Here is a 21,710-nt window from a genome sequence, read left to right on the forward strand (position 1 = left end):
GCACTTGAGAAAAATGTGTATTCTGTTGTTTTTGGATGGAGTGTCCTATAAATATCAATTAAGTCCATCTTGTTTAATGTATCATTTAAAGCTTGTGTTTCCTTATTTATTTTCAGTTTGGATGATCTGTCCATGGGTGAAAGTGGGGTGTTTAAGTCCCCTACTATGAATGTGTTACTGTTGATTTCCCCTTTTATGGCTGTTAGTATTTGCCTAATGTATTGAGGTGCTCCTATGTTGGGTGCATAAATATTTACAATTGTTATATCTTCTTCTTGGATCGATCCCTTGATCATTATGTAGTGTCCTTCTTTGTCTCTTTTAATAGTCCTTATTTTAAAGTCTATTTTGTCTGATATGAGAATTGCTACTCCAGCTTTCTTTTGGCTTCCATTTGCATGGAATATCTTTTTCCATCCCCTTACTTTCAGTCTGTATGTGTCTCTAGGTCTGAAGTGGGTCTCTTGTAGACAGCATATATAAGGGTCTTGTTTTTGTATCCATTCAGCTAATCTGTGTCTTTTGGTGGGAGCATTTAGTCCATTTACATTTAAGGTAATTATCGATATGTATGTTCCTATTCCCATTTTCTAAATTGTTTTGGGTTCGTTATTATAGGTCTTTTCCTTCTCTTGTGTTTCTTGCCTAGAGAAGATCCTTTAGCATTTGTTGTAAAGCTGGTTTGGTGGTGCTGAACTCTCTCAGCTTTTGCTTGTCTGTAAAGGTTTTAATTTCTCCATCAAATCTGAATGAGATCCTTGCTGGGTAGAGTAGTCTTGGCTGCAGGTTTTTCTCCTTCATCACTTTCAGTATGTCCTGCCACTCCCTTCTGGCTTGTAGGGTTTCTGCTGAGAGATCAGCTGTTAACCTTATGGGGATTCCCTTATGTGTTATTTGTTGTTTTTCCCTTGCTGCTTTTAATATGCTTTCTTTGTATTTAATTTTTGACAGTTTGATTAATATGTGTCTTGGCGTATTTCTCCTTGTATTTATCTTGTATGGGACTCTCTGTGCTTCCTGGACTTGATTAACTATTTCCTTTCCCATATTAGGGAAGTTTTCAACTATAATCTCTTCAAATATTTTCTCAGTCCCTTTCTTTTTCTCTTCTTCTTCTGGAACCCCTATAGTTCGAATGTTGGTGCGTTTAATGTTGTCCCAGAGGTCTCTGAGACTGTCCTCAGTTCTTTTCATTCTTTTTTCTTTATTCTGCTCTGCAGTAGTTATTTCCACTATTTTATCTTCCAGGTCACTTATCCGTTCTTCTGCCTCAGTTATTCTGCTATTGATCCCATCTAGAGTACTTTTAATTTCATTTATTGTGTTGTTCATCGTTGCTTGTTTCATCTTTAGTTCTTCTAGGTCCTTGTTAACTGATTCTTGCATTTTGTCCAATCTATTGTCCATTCTATCTCCAAGATTTCGGATCAACCTTACTATCATTATTCTGAATTCTCTTTCAGGTAGACTGCCTATTTCCTCTTCATTTGTTAGGTCTGGTGCATTTTTATCTTGCTCCTTTATCTGCTGTGTGTTTTTCTGTCTTCTCATTTTGCTTATCTTACTGTGTTTGGGGTCTCCTTTTTGCAGGCTGCAGGTTTGTAGTTCCTCCTGTTTTTGATGTCTGTCTCCAGTGGCTAAGGTTGGTTCAGTGGGTTGTGTAGGCTTCCTGGTGGAGGGGGCTAGTGCCTGTGTTGTGGTGGATGAGGCTGGATCTTGTCTCTCTAGTGGGCAGGTTCACGTCTGGTGGTGTGTTTGGGGGCGTCTGTGGCCTTATTATGATTTTGGGCAGCCTCTCTGCTAATGGGTGGGGTTGTGTTCCTGTTTTGCTAGTTGTTTGGCATAGGTTTTCCAGCACTGTGGCTTGCTGGTCGTTGAGTGAAGCTGGGTGCTGGTGTTAAGATGAAGGTCTCTGGGAGATTTTCGCCGTTTGATATTATGTGGAGCTGGGAGGTCTCTTGTTGATCAGTGTCCTGAAGTTGGCTGTCCTACCTCAGAGGCAGAGCCCTGCCTCCTGGCTGGAGCACCAAAAGCTTTTCATCCACAGGCTCAGGATAAAAGGGAGAAAAAGTAGAGGGAATTAGTAGAAGTATGAGGAAAGAAAGAAGGAAAGGAGGGTAGGAAGGAAGGAAGAAAGAAAGAAAGAAGCAAAGAAGGCAAGAAGGAAAGAAAGGAGGGAGGGAGGGAGGGAGGAAGGAAGGAAGGAGGGAAAGAAGGAAAAAAGACAGAAAGAAAGAAGATACAGTAAAAATAAAATAAAGTATAATAAAGTTATTGAATTAAAAACTTCTTATTTAGAAAAAAAAAAAAAGGGACGGAAAGAACCTTAGGACAAATGTTGGAAGCAAAGCTATACAGACAAAATCTTACACAGAAGCATACACATACACCCTCACTAAAAGAGGTAAATGGGGAAAAATCCTAAATCTTGCTGTCAGAGACCAGCTCCTCAATTTGGGATGATTCGTTGTCTAAAGGAGGGAAGGAAGGACGGAAAGAAAGAAAGAAAGAACGAAGGTAAAGTATAATAAGGTTATTAAAATTAATTATTAAGAAAAAAAAATTTAAAAAAAAACATGGACGGATAGAACCCTAGGACAAATGGTGGAAGCAAGACTATACAGACAAGATCTCACACAGAAGCATACACATACACATTCACAAAAAGAGGAAAGGGGAAAAAATCATAGATCTTGCTCCTAAAGTCCACTTCCTTAATTTGGGATGATTGGTTGTCTATTCAGGTATTCCACAGATGCAGGGTACATCAAGTTGATTGTGGAGCTTTAATCCGCTGCTTCTGAGGCTGCTGGGAGAGATTTCCCTTTCTCTTCTTTGTTCTCACAGCTCCCAGGGCTAAGCTTTGGATTTGGCCCTGCCACTGCGTGTAGATCGCTGGAGGGCGTCTGTTTTTTGCTCAGACAGGATGGGGTTAAAAGAGCCGCTGATTGGGGGCTCTGGCGCACTCAGGCCGGCGGGGACGGAGGGGCACAGAGTGCGGGGCGGGCCTGCGGTGGCAAAGGCCGGCGTGACGTTGCACCAGCCTGAGGCCCACTGTGCGTTCTCCCGGGGAAGTTGTCCCTGGATCCCGGGAACCTGGCAGTGGCGGGCTGCACAGGCTCCGCGGAAGAGGGGTGTGGAGAGTGACCTGTGCTCCCACACAGGCCCCTCGGTGGCGGCAGCAGCAGCCTTAACGTCTCCCGCCCGCCTCTGGGGTCCGCGCTTTTAGCCGCGGCTCGCGCGTCTCTGAATTCCGGGCTTTCAGCCGCGGCTCGCGCCCATCTCTGGGGTCCGCGCTTTCAGCCGTGGCTCGCGCCCGTCTCTGGGGTCCGCGCTTTTAGCCGCGGCTCGCGCCCGTCTCTGGAGTTCCTTTAGGCAGCGTTCTTAAACCCCTCTCCTCACGCCCCGGGAAACAAAGAGGGAAGGAAAAGTCTCCTGCCTCTTCTGCAGGTGCAGGCTTTTCCCCGGACTCCCTCCCGGCTAGCTGTGGTGCCCTAACCCCTTCAGGCTATGTTCAAGCCACCAACCCCAGTCCTCTCCCTGCGCTCCGGCCTCAGCTCGCAGCCCCGCCCGCCCCGGCAGGTGAGCAGACAAGCCTCTCGGGCTGGTGAGTGCCGGTCGGCACCGATCCTCTGTGCGGGAATATCCCCGCTTTGCCCTCCGCACCCCTGTGGCTGTGCTCTCCTCCGCAGCTTCGAAGCTCCCCCCTCCGCCTCCCGCAGTCTCTGCCCGCGAAGGGGCTTCCTAGAGTGTGGAAACTTTTCCTCCTTCACCGCTCCCTCCCACTGGTGCAGGTGCCGTCCCTATTCTTTTGTCTCTGTTTTTTCTTTTGCCCTACCCAGGTACGTGGGGAGTTTCTTGCCTTTTGGGAGGTCTGAGGTCTTCTGCCAGCCTTCAGTAGGTGTTCTGTAGGAGTTGTTCCACGTGTAGATGTATTTCTGGTGTATCTGTGGGGAGGAAGGTGATCTCCGCGTCTTACTCTTCCGCCATCTTCCGCCTTCCCCCCCTGCTTTATTAACTTTATTTGACATTTGTTTGTTGCTTCATATAATACTTTTGTTTAGTTTCCAGTGACATTAAATCTATAAGCAGAATATTAATTAACAAATATGGGCTGTAAAGAGTTCCAACACCATCACAGGCAACCAAAATCCATGTGCAGGTGTTTAAAAGGTGGCAGATTGTCATAACTGAGATAATGTTTGTGGTCTAAATATATGCTAAAACAACTGCAAAAAAGTTGTTTGAAAAAAGTATTTATAAAATTTTTTATACTTTTTTATACTTTATTTGAAAAAAGTATTTATAAAATTTTCAGCAGCATTGAAATTATTTGTCTATGTAAGTATATATGAATTTAATTCTTCACAAAGGTTTGAATTAAAGAGAATTTTTTTACTCTAGGAACATTAGAATTCTTTATATTCATAAAATAAATGTGATAGGTTGATGTGTCTTAGGCTTCATCTTTTTAGGGACACCACCTTTTCTTTAGACATTCATCTGTTGATAGATATCTGGGTTGTTTCCACACCTTGGCTATTTTGAATAGTGCTGCAGTAAAGAAAAGCAATCCAGCAGCTATAGAGGACTGCTTTTCTCTTTTCCTTTTAACAGCTATGATTAGATGTTTATTTGAGAGTGGAAACAGAGAATTCTTTCTCTTAGACTATTTATCTTGGATGCAAGAATCTTTTTTTTTTTTGCCTAGGCAGTGACACACTTAAGGAAATCCCATTTGCTTTCACTAGAAGATAAATTGATTTAAGTAGGACTTTTTCTACCAGGACTATTCTCTAAATATCTGATTAGGAAAAAGTCATGAATCCATGTCACAACAAAACTTTTGTTTGTTTAAAAATTCCTGTCATAAACAAAACGAAATTATGGTCTGCTTTGGTGGGTCTTAAGCCATCATTCTTAAAGGATGAGGCATATTTAGATATAGGTTTTGAAGTAAAATTAGGGATTACTTCGTACTACAAAGTGATATTTTTAAATTCAACCTCAACATCCAATGAGACAATTATTTTTTTGTCTCAGGGAAAAAAATTCAGCAAGAAAATCATATATGCCTATAGCAAAATCCTGAAATTTTTACTAGATGCCTGCTTTCCGGGAAGTTTTGTGGGTTGCTGCATGAGAGGCTGACAGACACTAATAACTTCATGTCAATCAGACACTCCCTTGGAGACTCTTGACACCTCTGGGAACCAACAACTACCTCACAGGCTGAACAGCTGAGCACTAAAGGAATGTCCATGACCTTTACCAGAGGCCATCCTCCAGGTTCCCATGGTTGTCAAACTATCGTTGTGATGTAAAGGCACCTGGCCATGCTTCCTGTTCTCTCTAAGCACCAGAGAGAAAGTGCTGGAATGTGTACACACTGAGATATCTTAAATTTCAAATTTTAAATTCAGATATTTGTATAAGATTTTAATGGGAACCATAAACTCAATTATCTATATTTCATATATAGTTCAATTTTAGCCATTTTTACTGATACAGTAACTTTCATATATATGAATATTAATATGGATGTATTATAGTTTATATTTTACACACAGACATGGCATTATGGATCCTCCTGTTTTGATATTGAGATAGTATGCCTATATACACATGGAGTGATTTTCTATGTAAGTTAACTCTTCTTAATGAAAAATCACTTACATAGGAAAGTAACTGTTCAGAACACAAATGAAAAGCAGGGAACTGCAAAACAGTTTTCTGAGTAGATGACATAGGAAAGACCCTGACTTATTGATTGATTGGTTGATTAATAGATGTGAATAGATGTGATTGGTTTAACAAAAATTAACCTAACACCTTTTATATTCCAGCCCTTTTGTTATGGATTCAGGTAGTTTCCCCTCTAACTGAAAAGACAAATAATTAAATAATTAACTATATTCCTATATGATTAGTGCTATAATGAATGTATGATTCAAGTATAAATATTTGAAACAAGTCTATTAAGTGAAGTGCTCTCCAAACAGGCTATATATTATATAGAAGTTTGAAAGACAGAGAAATGGACTGAAAAAATTAAGTTTCTGAGTCTGCTGTGCAACAGTCACTATTTAAAAAATGGTACAATCATTTCCAGAAAGTGTTATCCCGTACTTATCTCAAAAATATTGGAAATAAAATACTTGTGCTCTTCAAGCTTGGGGCAGTGGATTATAATTTCTATTCATAGCAATGTGTAAATATTTAAAATATATATAATTTTTAAAGATACAGAAACATATCCATTTTATAAAACTTGGGATAAGAAATAGCTATTTCCAACTTGGTTTTTTTTGTGTGTTTTGGTTTTTTTGCGGTACGCGGGCCTCTCACTGTTGTGGCCTCTCCCGTTGTGGAGCACAGGCTCCGGACGCGCAGGCTCAGTGGCCATGGCTCACGGGCCCAGCCGCTCCGCAGCATGTGGGATCCTCCCGGACCGGGGCACGAACCCGCGTCCCGTGCATCGGCAGGCGGACTCTCAACCACTGCGCCACCAGGGAAGCCCTCAACTTGTTTTTTAATGGCTCCCTTATTTAAAGAAAATAAACTAGGTAGATATATAATGACTAATAATTATACTCCTGAAGCAGTTCAAATATTCAGTTATAGTTTCACAAACATCAGTGAAGCCCATACTGTATACCATGCAGTGTACCAGGGCCTAAACACCTGGTGATAAACAAAAGTGAACAAAACAGGCAAAACCCTTGTCTCTATCAGATTTACATTGGGATTTAGGGTGACATAAAAATTTTTAAGCGCAATGTATTTTAATAATAATAATGGTAATAGCAGCCAATACTCATATAGCTCTTGATACAGGATAGATACTTTATGTGCTATATGTAAATGAACTCTAATATTGTTGGTCAGAGATGGTAAGTGCTATGGAGACACATCTGACAGGGCAAAGAGAAAGGAAGTGTCCATATTAGCGACGTCCTCTGAAAAAAAAGAGGATGGCCAGGGAGGTTCTCACTGAGAAGGAGACTTTTGACCATGCTGATATCTGGGAATTTTCTAAGCAAAACTTCCAGACATCTGCATAGTCAAATGCCTGGTGTTTTCATGGAACATCAACAAAGGCTTGGCTGGAAAAAAGGGAGAGGAGTCAGAGAGAACATAAGAGAAAAAAGTGGAGTAATGGGCTTAGAACATGTGCGGATTTATGTGGCATTAGCAGAACTGTGACATTTATGTACAACCTAGCAGGGCATTATTGAGAGTTTTTTTCAGGGAAGTGTCATGGAAGTTCTCTTCTGATCAACTTCTGTTTTCTCAATGAAACTGGAAGAGAATTCATCAGAGAAGAGTGAGAATGGAAGCATTAAAAATTTAAGGAGGGAGAGGAAGTTACAAAGCAACTGTCTTAAGAGTGTGAGAAGTAAACAAACGGAAAATGCACTGAAGTTAATTGTAGGAATAAGCGTCTACTAGAGATATTGCTAAGTAATTAAAAGAGAGTGCAGTCAGCATGAATAAAGTGAAAACCAGTCAGGTGCAGAGTAGAAGATAGGATTTAACCAAATTGTTTTGTATTTGTTTTCATCTTTTTCCAGCAAAGTATGGTGAAGCCAGAAAGAGCAAAGGAATTGAGGGAGGACAAATGATTGATTATATTGAGGGGCTGGGATCTAATATGATTAAACAAGGAAATGAGGACATTGGTATTCTCTAGCTTCTACTTTGACATACTGATGTTGTCTTCTAAACATATCTACATGAAATAAATCCTTCTTACAGTATCTCTCACCAAAGCTCAAGATATTATACAGAAGTTACACCATAATTTTAAGGAAACCCCAAAAGTATAGTTTAAAATATACTGTGCTTATACTTATTTTTAAGAGAACCATATAACCTAAACCCAGAGAAGTTATAAAACCTGCAATTTGTTTGTAAAACTGTAGAAAGCTCATTGTATATATCCAGTTGATATTAAAGAAACTTTTATTAATAAGTCTCCGAGTGAACAGATATATTTTTCTTGAGGATTCAGAGACATTTCAACAACATTTTTCTCAACAAAAATTTGATCTGTGACACCTACATCAAAAAGTTTTTCTGTCTGGTTTGACATTTATTTTATATTTCTTATATTCTCCTGTATATCTATGCTTTACTTGTGTACAGAGAACCTATTTTATTGAAGTCTCTACTCAGATTCTCTCTTTGTTCCTTGCCTCTATAGAGCTGAGTCAAGTTTGGAACATTTGTTGACATCAAAGCAAACAGCACTTGCCTAACTTCAAAAGCAGTCCTAAGTCTGAATCAATAGGTACTAGTATCAGAGCAAAGCATAAAAAATGAGCAGAAATTTAATAATTTTACACCAGATTTTGAGGCATCGTTATGGATACTTGAGAATATGCTTCATTATTAGAATAGTTAATAAAGTATCCCAAAAGATTTGTACAGGATTATTCCCCACCATTAGTTATGTCCTATCACTACCACAGAAGGTGATGGAGATTCTTTTCTTTCCTTTAATCCTCTCCAGCACCCATCATTCATGATATGTTATCAAACCATATTCACATGCAGAAGGTGGTTAGAGATACTTTGATATAACTCCATAGTTTACTGATTCCTGGTTAACTTGATATTGCCAAAATGATTTGAGTTGACACTTTTTCATTTGCATTTTGTTCATACTATAGACTGATCCATACTAAGTAATCTAATTTGCTTGTCTCCAAATTCGATTTTGTTACTTTATTCAGTGTCAGTTTGCCAACACATATTAGTATCTGCCTATTCAATGTTATTGGTTTCATTTAACATTTTTATGCCCCATTTCCTTAGCAAGTTTTTGTTCTGCTCAGAGAATTTCTCTTAAATGATGTAAAATACATTCTGGCCAATTATACTCCCTTCTAGATATTCCACTAATCTTCCTCAACTCATAATAATCTTGGCCCCTCCGTTTCTCTAAATATCCTCTTTTTCCCTCCTCATGCTCACCAGATGAATGACTTTTGCTTGTGTGCCATGTTACTAATGCTCAGTTAATTACTAGGCTGAAGGTTGGGAGATCAAAATTTACTGGTCTTCTTTGCTATAGAGAATATTTCAATACATAATAAAGAGTTAAACATAGAATATTGCTTCAGAACAGTGTTTACATTCACTAAAATAAGGATTTCCTCTTTCCATTAGGCTAAATTGAAAATAATATCAGCTAGAAATTAAATATATAATTATTGTCTATTGTAACCTTAATTAACAAATAAATATACTTGAGTAACTTACAAGAAAGTAAATGATATTGTGCAGAATTTCAACACATAATTCAATGTTTTACCTTGCCTTGTTTGCTCACATCTAATATAAATGCCATCGTTCTTATTGTTTGTGATTAAATTTAATAGCACAATAAAAGTTCATGAGGGAACATCTCAAAACAAATATTTCATTGGATTTTAACCCAATCCATCAATTGTAAAAAACAAGCACACACTGACAGTACTGCAGCCTAGATGATCCTTTATAAGCAATGGAGTTTTGAACTATCTTCTACCTATTTATGACACTGCATGAAAATGTATTTGTTTTCTTTGGTGTAATAGTACTAAAGTACATGGTCGTATGCCTTGGGTACAATTCCATTTTTTTAATTTGGGAAAGAATCATGAAGTAATGGGAAAATATTGATTTGGAAAGAAAGTTCCATTACAGTAAGTCCCCTACATGCAAAAGAGTTCCATTCCAAGAGCGCGTTCGTAAGTTCAATTTAAGTCCAAAAAAGCCAGCCTAGGTACCCAACTAACACAATCGGCTATATAGTACTGTACTGTACTGTATAAACCTACTGTAATAAGTTTATAATACTTTTCACACAAATAATTCATAAAAAACAAACAAAAAAATAAAGAAAACATTTTAAATTGTACAGTAGAGTACCTTGAAAAGTGCAGTAGTATGAGCTACATCACCACTGCTTTTACGCTTGCTTCCGTACATCCTGGGCTTGAAATAAAGATACTATACTACTGTACTCTATACAGTACTATACAATAAAGTACACAAAAGCGTAACAACCTGTAGAGGATGCACGCACGTGACGATGTACGCCAGACACATGAACTAACTTACGTGTTTGGACGTGCTGATGCACGTTCGCATCTTTGAAAGTTCGCAATTGGAAGGTTTGTATTTGGGGACTTACTGTATTTCTATAAAAACTGTTGTATTTTTTTTTAACTGAGTATTGTTCTTCTGTTTCTCATATGCATGTTCCTGAGGCAACAGGAAAGATATAAAATGTCCCATACTATTGAGCAGTAACTTCCCACTACGTATTAACTTCCCATTGCTGCTATAGCAAACTAGCACAAACTTAGTGGCTTAAAACAACACGAATCCTATAAGGTTAGAAGTCTGATAGAGTTCATGCTAGGCTAAAACTAAGGTATCAACAGGGTTATGTTCTTTTCTGGAGAGACTGGAAACATTCTGTTTTCTTGCCTTTTCTAGCATCTAGAGGCCACTTTTCTCCCTTGGCTTACAGCTCCCTTTTGTCTTCAACGTCAGCAAGGTTGCATCTCTCTGACCATTCTTCCCTTGTCCTATATTCCTCCGACCACAGGAAAAAATGTTCTCAGCTTTTAAGGACCCATGTGATTAAATTAAAACACTTGAATAATGCAGGATAATCTCCCTCCTCAAATTCCTTGATTTACATACTTCTGCAAAGTCACTTTCGCCATGTACCATAACATACTCACAGGTTTGGGTGATGGAGACGTGAACCTCTTTTGTGGGCAACTTTTCTACATACTCCACACTGTATATAAGAAAGACATGCTGATATCAGCATCAGATTTACTAACAAATTAGCAGAAATGAAAAGTTTTAAATCATAATGTGAGTTTCCTTAAGAAGTATATAACATAAAGGAACTCAATAGATGATTACTTTATAATCAAATAAGCCCTTTTATTTCTCAAGACAAAAGGTGAATAGGGAATGTGAATTACCTTCTATAATATTGAAGGGAAAATGACTCTTTCTCTTTCCCTCCCTTCCTTCCTTCCTTCCTTTTTCCCTCCCTCCTTCCCTCCCTCCCTCTTTCCTCATCCAGAAATAATAATACGTGTGTGTTCGAAATATAAGGAAAAGTATTTTTGTTGTTTCATAGTTCATGACAATTTCTTACAAATTTTATTAATTTACCATAAAGTTAGCTAATTTCAACTTTATTTTTTTCCCTGAATGCATGTGATCCTATCGATTCTTATTTGTCTACCTGACAAAATGTGAAGACTTGTGCCTATTAAAGTGTTATATTTTAAACACATAGGTTTACAGAATAGCTAAAATGCCATAAAACTGCTTTCCATATAACATGTTTTAGCATGTCCCATTGAGGCCAGAAAGAAAGGTTCATGCTGTCATGATTTAAACTGGCTTGAACAAAATATGTATCTTTTATTCCTTTAAGTATTATAAAATCACAATAATTATTGAGAATATCAGGGTCATAGGAGAAGGTCATAAAATGATCTTTGACTATTGATTGTTCAATTATGATACACTAGTTCAGTAGGTTTTTTTTTCCTTCTTTGACATACCTTCTTCGCACCATTCATTCAGCTAATGAGGCAATGCAGTAATTTTGATGTAAGACAAACCCTAATTTGCTGCCAGTAGTTTTCAGCTCCGTGCAGTGTCACTGGCAGTGTTAAGTGCTTGATTGATGTACTCCGATGTCCCTCCTTATTTCCTTTAGCTGCATTAATTCTCCTATCACTTGTCATCACCTGAGAGAAGTATTTGTTCATTTCTGAGTGCCACACTAGATTATAAAGTCCATGAAGAAAGACAATTTTTCTCTTTTGTTTGCCCCTGTATCCCTAGTGCCTATAGGTACTGGTGTATGGTAGGTGCTCTAAGATATTTGATTAATGATTGCCCATATGCTTGAAGAAACATAGTCAATTTCTATGTCACAAAAGTTTTAAGAGAGTTTATTACAAAGACCATATCAACTTTATGTTTATATTGCCTGAAAAATATTTGCCTTTTGTGTCATGTGTTTAAAACCTATTTGCAGAATAAACACTTCCATTAATATGTGTTTTTCACATATTTTCTATGCAGTAACGATTTTGTTATCCTGCATGTCAATGTTGTATTGAATTCACACTTGTATACTCTCAAGCTACATAATTGTGTGTTATCTCCAGTTTGTTACAATTATGCTTTGAAAAGTCCTTCATACAAAGCAAAAGACTTTCTACTTGTTAGCAGATTATCTTGTGTTTTATTTAAGTAATTCCTAACATTTCCCATAGATTCCTACCACTGCCAATAAATTATAATCCTACAAAATATCAACCTATATAATTGTGTTAATATAAGTTTATCCATGATTGCCATGAAATCAGGTATTGGACATTAGGCACCAGGCATGTAATTATATTAAAATTATACAAAGCTTATGTGCTCAAATTTTCATTTTAAAAAATAGTCATTCAGTATGATGCACTTTTGATAGTCAAGACTGGAAAAAATAGCTATGCAGATAACTATTTTAATGCAAATTAGATATGCATATTCAAAGATTCAACTTTCTGAAGTAAAAATCACATAGAATAGTCTTCACAATAAAAACTACTTGAAAATTTTAGCAATTTTTTTTTGTGTGTGAAGGAAAAACAACAAATTTTCTTATAGCTTAACTTTCCTTTACTCAAACTTTTGTAAACTTACTTGTACCTCTGGTACATACCTATCTTAACATTAAGTACTTCAATAATTTAAAATGATTCATTCTTGCCGTATAGTTTTCTTAACTTTTGTCTCCACATTGACAATATGTAAAAAATCAAATTTCTAATTTTATATTTATTTCACATAGCTACAACATGCCTTCAACAATAAATATTCTATACTGAAAGCACTTCCCACTCCATCTAAGTAATTTCATAAAATTATTTTATAAGCAGGATATAGTTTGGGGGGGTGACATATGTATTTTATATATATATATGTATATATATTTGTCCATGTATATGTATATTCCTATTAGAATTGCTAACGTAAAAAATGTCCTCAGTAATTTCAGGATTTTTTAGAACAGTTTTTAGATTTTTTAATCTGCTTTTCAAAAGACAACCTTATATTTTGGTTTCTTTCTATCTCCTATTCCTTTCATCTCAAATTCCTTCCACATACACACTAGCTGATGACTTACCTTATATTGTCTTTGAGAAATTAGCATTCTTCATTTTTCTCATTTTTCTACAATCAAATCTAATTATAAAATGCACCTACATAGACTCCTTCCTTCTTCTCTCAGAATGAAGGAAACCACTATCCCCTTGTCAAAATCCTTTTCCACACATGGTGTTATCACTCTAAATACCATCTCTTTCTCCTTCCATAGCACCCTGTTCCCGCCATTAATCCTTGTTTCTTCCAACTCATCAGTGCCCACAATTTATGAAATCATTTCCAACAACATTCATATTTAAGTTAATATTGTCTCACATAAGAAAATATCTCATGAGCACAAATTATTCTCCAAATACTTTACCATTTCTTCTTTACAAAATGTTCAAAAGGTAAACCAGATATGCTGACTCTGTATGCTCTGGTATATTTATTATTCCACCCACTACAATTTTATTTATGCTTTAAACTCTCACTGATGCCCTTCTTGCCATATTTGTCAATGATATCTCAAGAGCCATATTTAATTGACATTTTTCTATACCCTTACATGGAGATGGGCAAGTTGGAGAGGTTTTTAGCCTGCTGACTTGTATTAGCCAGACTAGATGGAATATGGGCCTCAGCATTTGTCATTTTTGGAGGACAGTGTCATCAATGTAATGTCATACCTTTGTTCCCAGGAAAAGGTGAGTATAGTTAAAATCTTATCTGCAAAGACAGTGTATGATGGCAAATTTCCTGAGTTCTCCTGAGTGTAGCCTAGAAAAGATGTATTGTGTCTTCAGATATGAAAGCAAACTGTGGTTGAAAAAGTTTACTGAAATAGACACTGAATAGAACTTATTAGCCATTGTATACTAGCAAAACTTTTATTGATTGGTGATTAGACTGAGTTAGAAATTTTAATAGTATTGGGTTATTGCATACGGGACCCTTAACGTATGAGACCACAGCATTAAGGTCATAGTAAACTTGGGCTGTCATATGGTGAAGTAGTGGGGAAAGTCACCTGTTTCTTAATTAGGTCAGGGTAACTGACCTACCCCTAGCCAGGGCCTCAAAACTGGGTCAAGACAGCATAAAATACAAAGAAATAAACAAACAAAACAAAGTTTATATCATAGGTTATAGTTACCATAGTGCTAAGTACATACAAGCAAATATATGCACAGATATATTTTTTTAATTTGGCAATTTTATATTTAAATATCCAATTGCTAAGTCAAGTTATACATTGTTTTATTCAGAAATTCCTTTAGGACCTTAAATATGATTTTAGAGTTTTCTTAATATTGTTTACTTGTTGAATTTACTCCTAGATGTTTAAACTTTTTTCACTTTAATTTTTATAACTCATTATGATTACTATTTTAGGTTCTCCCTACTAATAAAGAATTATTGACATTTTAATGGTTGTTTGATATTTATCAAGAATTTTTGACAATTATATAACTCTGTGTGTGTGTTTACTATAATAGCTTATTTTGATGTTTCCTAATACTTAAACATCTTGGATTCCTAGAATGAATACTCTTCATTCATAAAGGTTTATACTTTGTATTATTTGATAGGTGATGCAGATTATATTTTACCTAGAATTTTGTGTTGATATCCATTAGTGAAATCAACCTATGATTTTACTTTCTTTTCATCCTCTTATACAAGTTTTTTCTTTAAGTTATAGCTGTGCTTACTTGAAAGCATGTATAGAGGAGACTTTGATCATTCCTTATGATCAGGAAAAGTTTAAATAACTTTGGGACTATCTGTTCTTTATAATTAAGTAGAAATTAGAAAAACCATCTGTTCCTAGTAACAGTTTTAATAGAGCTCATCAATCCTTTTAAAATTCTAATTTTTATTGTAATTTTTTCAAGCACTCTCCTATTGGATATTTTTTGGCAATTTATATATTGCTGGAAGATTATTACTTTTAATTTCTAGAATATATTTTCTTTAAATTGCTGTATATTGCATAATAAATGATTAAAAGCTTTCTGTAGTTTTAGCTATGTCTTCTTTTCATTCCTACATTTGTTTGTTCACTTTATTTTTCTGTAAAGAGGTTCAAAATAATCTTACCAATTTTGGTAGAATTTTCAAATAATGTCTGTATCAGTTAAATATTTCTGTGTAACATAACATATCCAAATTCAATGGCCTTCATAATCCATCAAATCTAAAACATATTTGTTTTCTTTAATTTACACTATTATTTTTATTTATCATGATTTAAATTTTTTGTGATTAGTCTTTTGTTTAGCTTTGTATATCTTTTCCATAGAGTTTAAATTCTAGAAAGGCAGAGACCATGCCTCCTTTGTTCAATGTATATGTCCAATTTCTAGTACAGAATCAGATTATAGAAACTAGTAAAAAATTTGTTTAGTGAATAAGATACTCATATTTAGCACATATGTCAATTCACTGAGATTGCTTTCAAAAAATATCTTATATGTGAAAGCACATATATCTAATCTGTGGTGGTTCATACTTGGTAAGAGAAGTTGGAATGATTTAGCATATTTAGTGTATTTTATGGTGTTGATTTCTTCCTTTAAATATTTGTCCATTTATTAATTTAAATATATTTATCGAATATGTATTACTTTTGATATATTTAGCTAGACTCTGAAGAAAAAAATAGGAACAGGTTGACCCTGCCCTCAAAAAGTTGTAGAAAAATTCTAAAGACAATTGTTGAAGAAGTAATTCACCTTTCTAAACATTTCAGAAGCAAATTGGAAAACAATAACAAGACTATATAGAGTACAAACTTTAGCTTATTGCTGGTTAATTCTAGGACAAATTTTTTCCTGAAGTTTAATTAATATTTATGGTTATATTTTCCAAAGATGTAAAGCAAGAGAATTTTTAAAATAATTAATAGAAGAACACTGAAATATGACCCAGCTTATGTAAAAGTTCAAATCTTTAGAAAACTAATCAAGGTCAGTGATATCAACTTCTTCAATTTCTGATTTTCTATCAAAATAAAATAATTATTTTTCTTATCATAAAAAATAGATGTTTATCATAGGAAAATTAAAAATATATATATTTAAAAGTTGTAAGTCATTTTTGATCCTAACAACTTAGAGATAATCATGGTTAACATTTTAGTTTATACTTTTTGTTGTTTAAGAATTTAACACAGGTAAACATGTATATGCGTATGCTTAAAAATGAACATATTTTTAATGTGATCATTCTATAAGTAACATTTTCTTAAATTTATAAGAAATATATACATTTATTTCTACAAATTAAATAAAATTTTAAGAAAAGGGCTACTATTCTTTCTGCTTATATCTGCACACCTCTAAGGAAGGATCTACAGTGGTCATCACATTCCTAAAAGATAGACTTTTAAGGCTAAGAATAGTTTACAGCTTTATAAGGCTTTATCACTTAATATATCATTAAAATCTTCTTATGACTTAAATTAATATTATAAGCACCAATTTTAATAACTGCTTTTCATGATTTATTTTTAACTTATTCCTCTATTCATTACTATTCTATGATCTTTAAATTATGAAAAATACCCAAACTCACTCATAATAAGAGAAATGCAAATTGATGCTATGAAATACTAGTTCTCATTTATCATATTGGCACAAATCCAGAAATTGAACAGAACATTCTGCTGGGAGTCTGTGGGAGTTCAAAATCATACAACTCCTGCAGAGATTAATTTGACATGTAACAAGATTATCTTTCTTTCTCTCTATACGTACCAATTTACAATTTGACCCAACAATCATACTACTAATAATCTTCCTCGAATTTACACACCTGAAGATACAAATTTGTTTTGTACAGATAAATATTGTAAACAGACCAAATACCCATTAATAAAGAAAAGTTTAAATAAAATATAGTATATCTCTACACAATGGAATACTTAGTATAATAACCTATAAATATGAAATGAAATAAAACCTATAAACTGAAATAAATTGATTCCAAGGATTTTTAGTTTAAATATAGACACATCTGTGTACATATGTTAGTATTTGTGTAGAATAGACCTTAATATATCTTTGTTTATTTTTGCAATAAGAAATACTGTAAGGAGTAAGGAGAAATTAACACAAATTTTACCAATATGAACTAGAGGATATTAGGGCAAAGAGTAAGAAAATGGGAATGAGAATTCCCACAGCATACATTTGTATAAAGATTACATTTTATACCTCATAAGTGTTTTATATACTTTTTAATAAAATTGAAATGGCATCTTATGTCTCAATTTAAAGTAAACTGGAGGAAGAGGGATTTTTCCATTTAGTGAGGCAAATAGAACAAATACAATATTTTCTTCTCCTCTTGTATCCCATTAAAAACTATTGTGGGAGCAAAGCTGAGGAAGATCCAGTCTGGAAAATGTTCTGAGAGGGCTGCAGCCGAGAGAGAGAGCAAACCTGTCTGCAGTACTCCAGAAGATCCATTCTGGGAGAATCCATGTGTTGTAGAGAGAAGAGGGAAAAATAAGGTTGGAAGTGGCGGGAATCGGGGGCGGGAGGGGGGGTTAGTTGAAGGTCTGCATTTTAGGATGGCTTAATCTCACGTCAAAAAAATGCAATGTTATTTTCTTTACAGATTGACTTAGTTATCATGGTAGAACTAGGTCAGATCCTTTGTGTGTTAGATACTCTATCAGGAATCTGTCAGGAAACATATGGCACGTTCCACCAGAGTAATGGAGGAAAATGTATTGAAGGCACTAACCACAGAGGTGCTGGCAGGATTAATGAAACCAATTAGAGATATTGAAGTACCTCAGTCTGGCAACATCCTGCAACTGTAGTCACCTGGTCACCTGGAGGCCTGAAGGGGCAAGGGGAGGGAGGAGTGTACCAGAACTAGCAAGACTGTGGCTGATGTAGTAGGTGTAGGGGTCTAGAGAAGAGCTGGAAAAGCAAACAGAAAAGATCCAGCACAAATTCCAAGAAGGTGACCTTTTGTGTTCCTGAAATATATGTGTCCCTCAGTGTCATTGCTGGCTGCTTATCTGCTCAACCAAAAGCAAAGACAACCAGCTGACCAACTCTATTCATTTATGCACTTAAAATCTGAAGAGTCTTATTCAAATAACTGTGGATAAACCAGAATCACTAAGCATTTAGAGAAAATCTGCAACATGACAGAGAAAGACCTATTTAAAAAAAAAGTAAAAGAATCTAAGCATACTGTGATAATTTGGGGTACTGAGAAAATGTTAAAATTAACATGAGCAAACAAATAAAAAGGTAGCTTCCAATTATTGTCCTCAAAGAATTTTGTGTAGAGTTTGGATTCAAAGGACAAGAAAACAAATCTACTACAACAGACCAATTCCAGAAGAAAACTAAAAATACATTGCCAACAATGAGAAGAAATCAATAGAAAATTTAGAATACAAAAATTCATGATTACCAAAATGAACTAAAAATAAAAGTGAGAGCATGTTAGGTAAAAGATAAATGCCATAGAGAAGTGATTAGGAAATCCAACAAAGAAATATTAAGGAGGCCAGAAATACTGAAGAGGGAAAATGGAAAGGAAGAATTTATCAAATATATTACATATTAAAATGACTTTTTGTTAAAATGAACACAATCTAAAATTGACATCCCTAACAAACACTGATTAGAATCTGTAGGGATGTTTAAAAACTCAAAACATTGTGAATTATTAAAATTAAAAATGGAGAGAGGAAACAATTCTTTTGAGGAAAATCTAGTCACCTACAAAGAAGTAAAGATCAAACTGTTATGAAATGAAAAGAACAGATAATAACTTTTCAAATCTTAAGAAAATAGATTTTAACTTTGCATTCCCTATCTAGCCAAATTATCAGGCAAGTGTAGCTGCAGAACAAAGATATTTTAGACCTGCTAAAAAGGAAACATTACCGCCAAAGCATTTTTTTCTCTTAGGGTGTTAGGGTTTAGGACAGTCAAATGGAAGGTAAATCCCCAAAGGAAAAAGGCATGGATACAGGAACTAGCAGAACCATGAAAGGAAGCTCCAGATGAGCAACAATTTCCAGATAAACAGCTTTAGGGAAAAACTACGGGGAAAAACTGTGATTTGGAGCAGACCAGTACTGACATGAGGAAGAACACTTCAAGGAAAAAGAAAAATATGAGTATGAAAAAGATAAAAAAAACTATGAGTTGTAAAAGTAAAATTTGAATTTTAAAAAAGTATTTAGAAACAAAAAAAATGAAAAGAAAATCAAAGGAAAGTATGGTTTATATATAAACAAACTAAGTAACAGCATGATTCTGAGTGACTAGAAGACTATAAGAAAAAAAATCAATTTCAACTTGATGTTAGAAAACTCTTCCTTGAGTGGTTCAGAATGGATCCCTTGAGAGTGAAATATTTTCATAAGAAAATACTCAGTGCAGCATTAAATGATATTTGCATTATAAAAATTATTTTATGCTGTTTATTGGTTTTTAACTTTAAAGGTAAATGACAAAATAATTATCCTATAACAGATATAAAAAGGTCTCAATTGACAGTATAAAAGTTCCTCCCTTCCTTCCTCCCTCCCTCCCTCTCTCTCTTTCCTTCCTCCCTTTCTTCTTTCTTTCTCTCTCTTTTTCTTCCTTCCTTCCTTCCTTCCTTCCTTCCTTCCTTCCTTTTTCTTTCTTTCCTTCTTTCTTTCTCTTCCCTCCATTCCTTCTTTATTTCTTTTCTTTAAAATTTATTTATTTATTTTATTTATTTATTTTGGCTGTATTGGGTCTTCATTGCTGCGCACGGGCTATCTCTAGTTGCGGCAAGCAGGGGTCTACTCTTCATTGCAATGCGTGGGCTTCTCATTGCGGTGGCTTCTCTTTCTGCAGAGCATGGGCTCTAGGCGTATGGGCTTCAGTAGTTGCAGCATGTGGGCTCAATAGTTGTGGCTCACAGGATCTAGAGCACAGGCTCAGTAGTTGTGGCACATGGGCTTAGTTGCTCCGTGGCATGTGGGATCTTCCCAGACCAGGGATCAAACCCGTGTTCCCTGCACTGGCAGGTGGATTCTCAACCACTGTGCCACAGGGAAACCCCTCTCTCTTTCTTTCTTTCTTCCTTCCTTTCTTTTTCTTTCTTTCTTTCTTTCTTTCTTTCTTTCTTTCTTTCTTTCTTTCTTTCTTTCTTTCTTTCTTTCTTTCTTTCTTTCTTTCTTTCTTTCTTTCTTTTTCTTCCTTCCATTCCTTCTTTCTTTCTTTCTTCTTTTCTCTCTTTCTTCCTTCCTTCCTTTCTTTCTTTCTTTCTTTCTTTCTTTTCTTTTCCTTCTTTCTTCCTTTCTTTTCTTAAAGGTAGAAAACTAGAATATGAAAGAGAGATGGAAGAAAGGACAACCATACTTTTATTTTTATTCTAAAAAATGAGGAATGAGACATATTTTTTATGATTTCTAGCAGAAATAATGAAACTTCTGGCGTGTGGTCTCACATTCCAGATGTGGTCATTGCAAAAATAGTGACTTCATAAATGTAGAGATAATGTGAAAACAAAATCAATAATCTCTAGCTCTGATAAATCAAAAAAATAATAAAATTTCCATATTATTTAGAGATGAAATGACAAGCCAAAGTGTTAAGAACAGAAATACGTAATTAAATGCGATGGTCTCTGAGCAGTGAGACTAAAAGTAAAAAAGAGTAAGGGAGGGAACTGTTGTTTTACTGATCTAAATGTTTTAACTCTGTTTAAATATTACTTTCATAATTTGCTTAAAATTTTAATTATAGAGGGATAAATATGTGAAAAACAATCTACTAGAATAGTCAATTTGAATACAATATATCTTATAAGTTTATATCTCAGAAATTTAAAATTTATTATATTCAGAATAATTTCTAATTGATATTATGAATATTTAGACAACTATCTACACAAACACATATGCAATGACTGTGAGGTTTAGGAAGAAGTTCTATTTAGTTACCTACCATCAAGATAAAAATTATTTAAAAGAAGCAACCGTCATTTAAGAAATAAATGGCAAGTTCTAGCATATGTCAGTTGACATTTTATCACCTTGTCTTACTATTCTGTTTTACTCTATATTAAATTCTAAAAGTGCCTGGATCTCCACATGCCTTTTCTCCACTTAGTCTTATTCTTCAATAACATAGAAAACAAGTTGCTAGCAGGGTGCATTTTTACTTTGAGGCTATCTAAGTCTTTACCGCCCTTCTATTATGTACATTTCCTGTGATGCCAATATATATCAATAAAGGGCATGAGAAGGTGACTTCTGCATAGACATTTATGTTTTCAGCATTGCCTGTGTGTTAAAAACCCATGGCACTTAAAAAAAATGGAGTTGCTCTTTTGTAGTATCAGTTCAAAAAAGAAATAATCACTTGGGAAATTTTACTCTGTGTCTGCTGCAAAGAAATCCAGCAGAGAAAAAAGGCTTGTAAAACTGTAGAAGGCAGTAAATGTCAGAAAAGTTGGGTCATTCTTGCTTATAACCATAAGGGCATTTCACTTATACTCAAGCTCATTCTTATGCTTAGTCA

Source organism: Lagenorhynchus albirostris, chromosome 4, assembly GCF_949774975.1.
Source record: "Lagenorhynchus albirostris chromosome 4, mLagAlb1.1, whole genome shotgun sequence".
NCBI lineage: Eukaryota > Metazoa > Chordata > Mammalia > Artiodactyla > Delphinidae > Lagenorhynchus > Lagenorhynchus albirostris.